This window comes from Gossypium hirsutum, chromosome A01, assembly GCF_007990345.1.
Source record: "Gossypium hirsutum isolate 1008001.06 chromosome A01, Gossypium_hirsutum_v2.1, whole genome shotgun sequence".
In the NCBI taxonomy this organism is placed as follows: Eukaryota; Viridiplantae; Streptophyta; class Magnoliopsida; order Malvales; family Malvaceae; genus Gossypium; species Gossypium hirsutum.
The window spans coordinates 83208840-83220381 of record NC_053424.1 but is presented as its reverse complement, the minus strand read 5'-3'; the positions used below and the strand labels follow the sequence as shown (position 1 = coordinate 83220381).

The window sequence follows — 11542 nt, the reverse complement described above, 5'->3', positions numbered from 1 at the left end:
TATCCAATCCATAAGTCTCTAAGGTTTGAACTCATGGTCTCTTATTGAAAGTGCAATGTACCTTATCATTACACCCAATACTTGTTGATAGTCTCTTCAAATTTCTTTAACTATCTTAAAGAGAATTCAAAACTATGGCTTAGATTCTAAATAATTAGTCTTCAAACATCAAAACATTCTAATTGAATCTTTAACATATCAATATCTAATGAACTAGGTTCCTCTATTAATTTAATCATTAACTTAAGCGTTAAGCATAACTTCAAATTTAATATGGACTATATTTTAAATATGTAGATAAAATTATAAATATGCAAGTACCAACTGCTAAAAGTGTGTAAAAATTAGGTAAAATTGATTAAGTTTATCAAACTGAAAGACTATATCAATTTCAATTTACGACTAGTGGAAGATGTTAATTAAAAATATTAAGTTTAATTTCAAGTTTGAAATCTAAATTTGAATTACCCAACATTATATATACCTTTTTAAATTAATATATTTTAAAAGTGTCAAAACCTTAACCTCTACCCCACTATGTTACCCAAATTCAAACAAAAAAATAAATCCAATATCTAAATAAATAGACTATCAAACCCTAAACCCAAAATAAAAAGTTAAACCTTAAAAAATTAAACACAAACCCGATTTCAAAATTAAAATTAAAATCCAAAATTTATTTTTCAAATATAAAATTTTAAACAAATTTAAAGAAAACCCAAACCTATTATCGTCGCGTTTCCATCTCATTTTCTCTCGTCAGTCTTTGTTTGGCCCTTTCGTATGTCTTGGTTTTTTTTTTTCGAGTTTTCATATGTGCTATATTTTTTTTTCTTGTTTTGCTTTGGCTTATTAAATTAAATTATTGCTGTAAATAAGTGTGAGCGTTCGATCGAATCGAATGAAATAAAAAAAATTTTAAGTTATTCGAAATAGAAAATTAAACTAGATTCGAACTTAAATTTCGAAAAAGAATTCGAGTTGATTTGAATAACTCGATTAACTTGAAAAAATCGATTTATTTAGCTCAAAATTTAAAATTTTTTTCAAGTCAAATTAAGTTTTGCTCACCCCTAACTGTAATTGTCTTACTTTCCTTGTTTTGCTTTAAATTAGTTACAGTGGTTGCCTTGCTTATGCTTCAAATTTGATTTAATTACAGTAATTTCTAATTTATTTTTACATGGTTTAATTACAATAGTTTGTAGTTTGGCTTAATTATAATATTCGGTACATGATAGTCCCAGTTAACTGACTGAACTGGTTTATAATTAAAAGTTATTCTGGTTTAGTTAGTTTTATGAAAAGCTCTAAGAGTTAGTAAAACTCGATTTCACTCGAAAAATAAATAAAAAAAATTAATATCAAGTTAATCGAATCAAGTTATTCAATTTTTTTGAGACAACTTGAATAAGTAATTCGAGTTTCGAATTCAAGTCGAGTTGAAACCATTTTTAAATCGAGTTTTGAAAAATGGGAATCGACTTTAAGAAAACTGAAAACGGGAGTCGCCACCAATCTTTTTAGGTGTGATTGGATCACCTTATAAAATGTTTTGTTTTAAAATCATTAGTTTTGGTCTACGAAATCAGGAAATGGGTTCGGGAGCCGGTTACGTACGAGGAAGGGTTAGCAACCTCGTAACGCCCAAAAATTGGTACCAAATTGATTATCAAGTGTCTTTAATGTCAGAAATTAAAAATTTTAAGATGTAATCCTCTTTAAAGTATTTAAAAATTTGGGTTTACTTGTATCAAAGTATTGACTATAAGTTAGCCTTTTAGAAATCTCTATCTCAAAACAGCAAAATGCTACATCCAGTAAGTTAGGACATATCACTCTGCAATTCCAAGACAGTCACTTATATTTTGAAATCCTTTAAAAACTTTAGAAGGGTACTTGACTATTCGAACTTAACGAGAAAAGTTGCAACCCAATAAGTTAGGGCACTACTTTTTCGAAGTTTCCAAACATCAAGTATTGCTTTTATTTTTATGAAAAAATTTTAAACATTGTTTTTAAATGACTTTTTAGAGTGACAATTCTGTATTACAAAACATAAATATTCAAATAAAGTATATTACAAAGTATTATAACACTTTATACAAATGCAATCACTATATAGAGGGCAAAATAGAAAAATGAAAATAATCATGCTAAGTAAATAGGAATATACCCAATAGAAAACCTAATAAACTCACTAATTATATTATAAATAAAACATTAAATAATATACAAAATACATGGTAAATATTAATGTGTAAAATATGTATGAGTAAAAATGTCATGCATAGAAAATGGATAACTAGAATCTACATAAAATATGAAATATACAATCCTATAATTTCATGTACACATGAATGTGTTAATAAATGAAATGATGCATATAATACAATATATCAATCTATATACATACAAAAATATACATTTGAAAATAAATTATAAAAGTCTAAGATATTAAAAAAATACATAACATAGCAATTAATTCTAAAGTAAAGTAAATATTGTATAAAACCTAAGTTTAAAAGAAAATATATGTATAATATAAACAATTAATAAATAGAATGAGCGTATATAAAAGATGTGATATTTAATAATATAATATATAATAAAAAATATTTATAAAAATAATAATTATGTGAAAAATATAAAATATATTGGTATATAAAATATCAAATGTGTAAAAGAATTTATATTTTTAATAAAATAATTATATAATATATATAAGTATAAGTTTTGAATAATATGGAATAAGTAATTAACGATAAAATACATGTACTATACAAATTATAATATTATAATATCTTCAAAATGTGTAATAATAAAATATGAGTAAAGTAATTACTAACATATAAATAAAGGTACGCATATAATACAAGTTAAAACCTTTAATGATAATAATATATAGATAAATATATATAATGGTATAAAAATGACATAATTTAAAATAATTAAAATAATTTGTAAAAAATAGTATATAATGAATAATAATATGAAAAAAATATATTGTTACAATGTAAAATAATAGTATAAGGATATATAAACATTATGTGATAAAAATATACTATAATAAATAATAAGTAATGTAATAAAAATAAAAAAATGAATGTTACATAATATAAATATATAGGAGAATAATATATGATAAATAAAAATTTATATAGATATATAAATGGTATTTTTAATAATAATATATGTATAGTTTTTTTATAATAAATAAATTAGATATAAAAGAATAACAAAATAATAAAGAAAAGGGCTAAGATTAAATTTAAATAGAATTATAAGGCTAATTTAAAAAAAATAAATTTAATTTTAAAAGCTGAAAATGAGGAAGGACTAAAGGGATAAATATCCCTGTAGCCGAAAAAACACGCGGATCTCTAAATGTACCGGGTCGGGCAATCGGGTTGGCCCCAAAACAACGTCGTTTTGGGGCCCTTCTGTACACTACGAAACGGTGCCGTATAGGGGCGCTTTAAAAACCAATTTTCTTTCAAAAAACTTTCATTTTCACCTCCTCCTAAAAAAAAACTCAAGAATAATGCTCTCAAGAGCCTACCTGGCCTCTGAGCTCCGATCGAACTCCGATCATCGGGCCTCACCGTCCTCCTCCTTCTCCACCACCGTTCACGGTGGTCGGAGCTCCCAAAAGCGAGCTTTACGCTCCTTAAAGCTTCCCAAAGCCCAATCCGACGGTAATATCCTCTCTCCTTCCCGTTTTAAAAGTTCTTTTGTTTCAAAAACGATTTAAATCTCTGAAAAAAATGAAAAAAAGATAGAAAAGAGAACGAAAGGTAGTTTCTGAAAAATCACCTCAGATCTGATTTTTATTCTTTTTCTATGTAATATCCGTATATGTTTTACATTTATTTGGTTCCCCCCTTTTACAATGTTTAGATCCAGGCTTTATAGCCACTGTTAACCAATACAAATTTGGTATACAAATCTGTCATGTTTCTTGCCTTGTTTTGCTTCTTTCTTTTGCTATTTTCTCCTCTTTTTTGTAGGTAATCGAGCGACGAAGTCTCTAGCCTCTGATTAGTGCACCGATCACGGATTCTGGAATCACGGCGCTGATGGTGTTACTGGAACGGCATACATCAAAGGGTCGAGACGCTTGGGATGACTCGAAGCTTCCAGAACTTCATTGCGGCGCTGAAGAGAAGGAAAGCTAGGGTTCTAACCCTATCCGAAACTCATTTGGGCTCCCGCTATTTGGGCCTTCGGGTGGGTCTGTTTAAGTTAGGCTAGTCTAGGTAGGGTCAAGTTTTGGCTACTGGATCTGTTGTACTTGGGTTACGGGACTACTTTAAGGTTTTGGGTAGTGGGCCTGCTGGGTAGTTTTAGGTACTGATTTGGCTATTGGGTTGTAACTGGGTATGGGCTTTTGTAACCTGGACTATTTAATAAATAAATATTTATTTATTTATTTATTTGTTTGGTTTTTTTAAGGCCCGGACGAATTTGGGCTCTTACAGCTGCCCCTCTTTGCTCATTGCTATGTAATAGGAATTGAGCAAAGACCATAAAGGACCAAATTTGCCCGGCCTAGCCCAATCTTTGCGATCTTTTCCTCGAATGGTCTTCTACCTTCTCCCTACAACCTCAAGAATGCTATGTTAATATCTTTGATCTGTTTTCTGCCGAACATAGAGACACTGAATCTGCTTCTTCGATTTGTAAGGACATCAAATCATCTTGAGTCTGTTTGAGAACATTTGAGAATCATATCTGCAAGGTCCTCGACTTGTTCCTTGTAAGCACAAGGATGCCTAAACCATCTTGAGTCATGTTTGAGAACATTTGAGAGTCATATCTGCAATGTCCTCGATTTGTTCCTTGTAAGCACAAGTATGCCAAACCATCTTGAGTCTGTTTGAGAATATTTGAGAGTCATATCTGCAATGTCCTCGATTTGTTCCTTGTAAGCACAAGGATGCCAAACCATCTTAAGTCTGTTTGAGAACATTTGAGAGTCATATCTGCAATGTCCTCGATTTGTTCCTTGTAAGCACAAGGATGCCAAACCATCTTGAGTCTGTTTGAGAACATTTGAGAGTCATATCTGCAATGTCCTCGATTTGTTCCTTGTAAGTACAAGGATGTCAAACCATCTTGGATCTGCTTCAGTATAAACATTTGAAGGTTAGATCTACTATATTTGAGAACGTCTGAGAGTCAAATCTGCTATGTCCTCGATTTGTTTCTTGTAAACACAAGAATACCAAATCATCTTGGATCTGCTTCAGTATAAACATCTGAAGGTTAGATCTGTTATATTTGAGAACGTCTGAGAGTCAAATCTGCTATGTCCTCGATTTGTTCCTTGTAAACACAAGAATACCAAATCATCTTGGATCTACTTCAGTATAAACATCTGAAGGTTAGATCTGCTATATTTGAGAACGTCTGAGAGTCAAATCTGCTATGTCCTCGATTTGTTCCTTGTAAACACAAGAATGCCAAATCATCTTGGATCTGCTTCAGTATAAACATCTGAAGGTTAGATCTACTATCTTTGAGAACGTCTGAGAGTCAAATCTACTATGTCCTCGATTTGTTCCTTGTAAACACAAGAATGCCAAATCATCTTGGATCTGCTTCAGTATAAACATCTGAAGGTTAGATCTGCTATCTTCGATCTGTTCCCTATAAACACAGGGATGCCAAATCTGCTATCTTCAACTTGTTCCCAATAAACACAGGGATGCCATGCTGAAATCTGCAATCTGCTTCGCTGTAAGCATAGGAATGCCAGATCTGCTATCTTTGATCTGTTCCCTATAAACATAGGGATGCCAAATCTTATTTCTTTGATCTACATTGTCCCATAACCTGTAGAATGCGTATGAGTTCATGCCTATGATCGAAGTGAGTCAAATTCTCCTAATTAGACATGTTATAATGCAAAATGTTATGAATATGACCCTTATTTCGGGTGTCATCACTCATTCCCTCATCGAAGTTTTAACTTTATACTTCTTGATGTATCAATCATACTCTGCTTGTATGCTTTGAATCAACTTAGTCCTATTGTGCCATTCTCCAAATGTTGTGACCAGCTGGAGATGTTTATGAAATGATCCTTTCTTAATATCAATTTAAAATGTCCCACCACCTTTTGGACTGAAGAAGAAATTTCCTCCGAGTACATCCGACCCTCAAATATGGAAATTCTTTAAACAATTGTCTTGTTTCAGTTTCTTGTATTATCTAGAAATTTCCAGAGTAATATGCAAAACTTCGTTTGTAAAGATATTTAGTTCATCAATCATTATTTCTATGCAACACACTTTATGAATAATGGGACGAATAAATTGATCTTGAGGATAATGATTTATCAAAAAGACAAAGGAGGTTAATCTAGGAATCTATCTTTGAGAAGAAAGAGAATCCAAAGATAGTAAACAGGACAAAAAATCAGATGCCCCAGATATCGCCGCTTGAGCGTCTATACACTAGCTCCATGAAGACTTTCTTGAGTTCAACATGTGTTTAAAAGATCCAAAGTAATTCGTTGATGCCTCGATATGTAACATACTTCACTTCTCGTCGAATCTGGTATAGCAAGGTCACTGCATGACTTTCTAAAATTGAGCTGCCCTTTCGGGTTTTCAACTCAAAACCCTTTTGGTCTCAAGGCGCCCTTTACGGGTTTTCACCTTGGCCTCTCCATTTTTTCTTTTTTCTCTTTATTTTTTTCTCTTTTTCTTTTCTTTCTTTTCTTTTTTTTTTGAAATAGAAGTCCTAAAGTGCCCTTTGCGGGTTTTCACCTTGGCTTCCCTTCTCATTCAGACAAAGTACTCTTTGACTGAGTCCGAATTCACTGGATCAGATAAATTCTTCCTATCCATTTCTTGTCAAAATCAATGCACCTTTAGAGAAAGCCCTCTTCGTAACATATGGCCCTTCCCAATTCGGCATCCTTTTACAAGGTTTCCTTTATAAGATTCTTTTGGACGAACCTTCTTTGTCATAATTCCGTGTCATCCATTCTTGGTACATTTGCTTAGGATGAATACTTTCAAGTTAAGTTTACTAGAGGTATTCAATTCTTGACTCCATCAAAGCTTGGAGGAAAAATCTTGATTCATAAACCCATGAGAAAGGGATTACCCAGCAGTCGTCCTGGCTGTTGTTTGTCAAACCCTACAAAAAGATGGTTCAATGATTCTCAGCAAACAAGAATAAAGTTACTGACTTTATCCTTCAACCTGAAAAGCTGAGGTACAGAGATTACTCCTGGAGCATAGATCCTACCATGACTCGATGATGTTTCTGAAGCATCCCTAATCTTCATAAATTGCCCCCAACTGTGAAGCTGCCAAATGAGCGTAGCAAATAGGAGGCACAACAAATATGGCTATAGTGCTCCTTTGATACATATAGGATAGAGAATAAACAAACTCTTGCAGATCATCAGTAAAAAACCCAGCCTGGTCTAAGAGAACATAATAGTGGGTCTGCCTCGTGATTCCAATCATTCCAGCATGGGTACCAAGGTAAGAATCATTGTTCTTTGGATGGCATACTTTGTTGTCAATGACAATACCATGTAGCATATTGTTAGGAGATCCCTGCTGAAAAAAAACTTGGTATAATGGTTTTTCGTACCACAATCTTTAGGGTCCCACTTCTCTTCAAGGAACGTGCATGCCTCAATAACTTGATCCAAACTTGATTGAATTGAGACTCGCTAACTCCATCCCTAAAAATAATGATTTGATCAGGTTTCCTCTTTGTATAGAAGTCTAAGAGAGCTTCCTTCATGATACCGTCATCCACTTTGTTAGAAACTAGTTTTGAAGAAAGAAACTATCATTTTAAGCTTCAGAGGCTGTGTACGGCCTGATGCCCCATAGCTGGAAATCAATGGCCACCGCCTCGAGCTAACCATCGCAGCTATTGACAGCACATCAGACTGCTCAGGAGAACCAAACAATGTACCCATTCCAAGGATGATGGTTGGAACCTTTGAAACAACTGGAATTGAAGGTGTTTGCCCCAGCGTAAGCATAGAGAGTAAGCGGTAGTTTCTTATGCCAATTTTTACCAGTCTCGGTCATCTTCTGTAATTTATTTTTTTCTTTTTCTTTTCTTTTGGCAACCTTTGTTGTACTGTGGTATGGCGCATTATCTTTGAAAAGACTGCAAACGTTTGGCATTGTGCAGTTATAATCTCTTCTTCTTCTTTTTTTTGGAATGGATGACTTTTGACTTTGTAATATTGGCATATGAAGCTATCTCCCCCTCTTAATGGAGTAGTTGATGTCCACAAAGATGAGTCATTGTCAGCTTGAAACTCTTGACGAGCTCGGGCCCATAACATACATGCCCCATAAGTCTTGACTCCTTTAAATTTGGCATTCATTATACAACTGATACTATCCCTTTCCATGGTGGACCAACAATGCCCCAAAACCTCATGTTTACCCTGGCAATTGCAAATGCGTCTTTGGACCATATTTTTGAATTCCATAATAGTCTCAACAAGGTCTTGTTTTGTCTCCTCAGCTAATTCCAATTTCACAATCTTTCTTTCCTCTAAGGCTATATTTCCTACCACCATTCATGGGGTAAAAACCATTTCCAACAAATTCAGAAACAAGTCACAATTTCTGTCACCTTCAAAGTACTAAGATTCCTCTAAACACATATCGCACTCAAAAGGAACTCTGAATCTGTAGTATCGTTGCCTGTGTCATTGATATCTAGGGATCTATGATAGGCACACAAAAGAATATACAAGGAATAAATGAATTCAAAAATGACTATTTACATGAAATGAAAATTTATAAAGAATGTCAAAGGTCAAAAGAATCAGAATGAAAGAATATTTACTTGGATAAATAATAAAAGTATGTTTTATTGAAAATAAAAATGTCTGAACATGAGCCCACTTCTCAAAAGAAATCTCATTACTCCTAGGCTTTAGAGCAACAAGAGTGTTCTAAATATTACTCCGTAAAATTCCTAAAGATTACAGGAAGTTCTTCTGCAGTCCAATTGTTTAAAGAACTTCCCGGTTCGTAAGGGCGAATGCCCTCAAGATTTCTTTGTTCAGTCCCTTCCTCATGTATGAAATTGATGGGATTATTTTCATTTCCAAACACCCCCTTCTCCGGGTAAGCTATCCCTCTTGACACAAAAGTCAGGGATATGTAAGGGAACGTCTCTTTTTCACTTAGCTATGACCCTCTTCTCTCTCTCTGTCTTTTTCTTTCTCTTTTTTTTAATAACTTTAACTAATTATGGTTTTTTTTATAATTTAAATGCATATAATGCGATGTAATACAAATGCATGAATGCAAAAAGGTATCGATCTCGACTTAATTTCATTTAGAAAACTTTATTTAGAAAAAGAATATCTTTACATATGGATGGATTACAAATACGCCTTCATCCTATGGCCCAAAGTTTTAACTCAACAAAGCTAACTCTTGACAATGATTTGACTGTGCTCAATATATCAGCTTGTACCTTCATGGTCCGTAAATGATCTACTACCATCCCGAATTTGAGCTATGGCTTCACCCATAAGATAATCTCTACATCTATGGACACCCTTTCTATGAAGTTGTTTTGATTATCTTGAAAGAAAGATTGGCAAACAAGTGGGCATTCCTGCTTAACATGCTACCTTAAAATGATATTCAACACCTTTAGGGTTTCTTGAGAGCTTTCAGATTCCTGTCCACGCAAAGCATTTTGAAATGCTTAGATGGGTATCTTCTCAGCATAGTTAATCTCTACTTTAAAGGTCTTTTAAATGATATGGACTTCTTTAATCTCATTCTTTTGTGTCCATTTTGACAGATCATCAGGGCTTGCATTTCCATTATCTCTGATAAGTGCAACATAGTGAACTCATGCTTGTTGTTTGGTCCTATAATAAATAAGCCTTTTACCGTCATAGGCACAATTCTTTCTATCCAACTCACCTTTGTAGGTCCACGCATTCTGTCAATCACTTTTCTTCCAACACTCTTACCATCGACCATCTTCCTATGAAAGAGAAATGTTGTAATGGTGGAAATGTCCATCAATACTCTTCTTGTTCACCTTAGAATGATTGGTGAGTACATTACCTTTTGCCCTGCAGCACGCCTTGCCATAGAGTGTCGAACAATCTTCTTTGTATCCAATTCTGCTTTGATTGGAAACAACATTAAGACGCACTAGTGGCGGAAGAGGCAGGAATTCTAAGACTGCCCCTTTTCTCTCCTGTTCTTTCCATTTTAGCTCACTCCCTCTCCCTATGACATTCATCAACTTCCTCACAAAAGTTGGAATACAGTTAGCCCTTGAGTAAACTTTATCAACTTGAATCATTGGACAACGCCACAAAATTGAATATTCCTCCACCACGGGTACCATATAGGCTTTTCCAAATGTAAAGTAACTGTATACAAGATTCTAATACTGAGTGATGGCCTGAAACAAATTCTCGTCTATTCCCAAGTTAAGCAAGTACTGCAAGTCCCCATGGTTGTTTTAGAACAACTGCTTGGCTTCGCTACCCCATTGATCCCATATTTCCTTTAACTCATGCTAATTATCCTGTGTGATACAAATGTAGTCTAACAGCTCTGACACATATCCCATGGCTAGACTATTTTCTTTTACTAACTGAGTTTGCTCTGACCATATATGGACGTTAGCGTTGTCTTCCACTCTATCAAGAAGTCCGTTCTCTATAATAAAACTCTCTAACTTAGAAACTGACCGAAAATCGATACCTTTTAAATGCAAAATGATATGCAACAAAAGAAAGGAGATAGTTAGTATCACATGATAACAATAAACTCAAAGATAACCTGCAAGGGTAATAATTACTTTATAATTCTATCTAGGTTGAGCTCTTACGGTCCTTCTGTATGTGGTTTAGTTCTAAAGTTGAGGTACCTGAACCAGCAGATTCCTCGATCCTCACCCATTATAGGCTCATTTGAATCGAGTTCAGTTCAGGGGGACACATTTCCCTATGGCTACACGGAGATGAAAATCTCACGAAACCATAGGTACGGATGTATCTCGAAAGTGATCCACTATCCTGCACGGAGGCGAAAACCTCACGAAGGCGTAGCTTCTCACTCCCACTTAAGGGTGTGACCACAACGGTCATGCAAATGCAATGCATATTAGAATATAGCAACACATGCAATAACACAAACACATGTAATGCAAAGAAGATTAAATTTTAAAATTTTTAATTTTCGACATTAAGACAAGAGATAATCAATTACACGGCTTGACTCTCTTATTAGTCCCCAGCGGAGTCGCCAAGCTATCGAAACCATTTTTAAATCGAGTTTTGGAAAATGGGAATCGACTTTAAGAAAAATGAAAACGGGAGTCGCTACCAATCTTTTTAGGTGTGATTGGATCACCTTATAAAATGTTTTGTTTTAAAATCATTAGTTTTGGTCTACGAAATCAGGAAATGGGTTCGGGAGCCGGTTACGTACGAGGAAGGGTTAGCACCCTCGTAACGCCCAAAAATTGGTACCAAATTGATTATCAAGTGTCTTTAATGTCG

The 11542-nt window shown here is 34.0% G+C and overlaps 1 pseudogene; it reads right to left on the bottom strand.

Moving 5' to 3' along the window:
* Positions 1 to 7093: 7093 nt before the first annotated feature.
* Positions 7094 to 7990, bottom strand: LOC121215419 (protein argonaute 4-like; annotated as a pseudogene).
* Positions 7991 to 11542: the final 3552 nt, after the last annotated feature.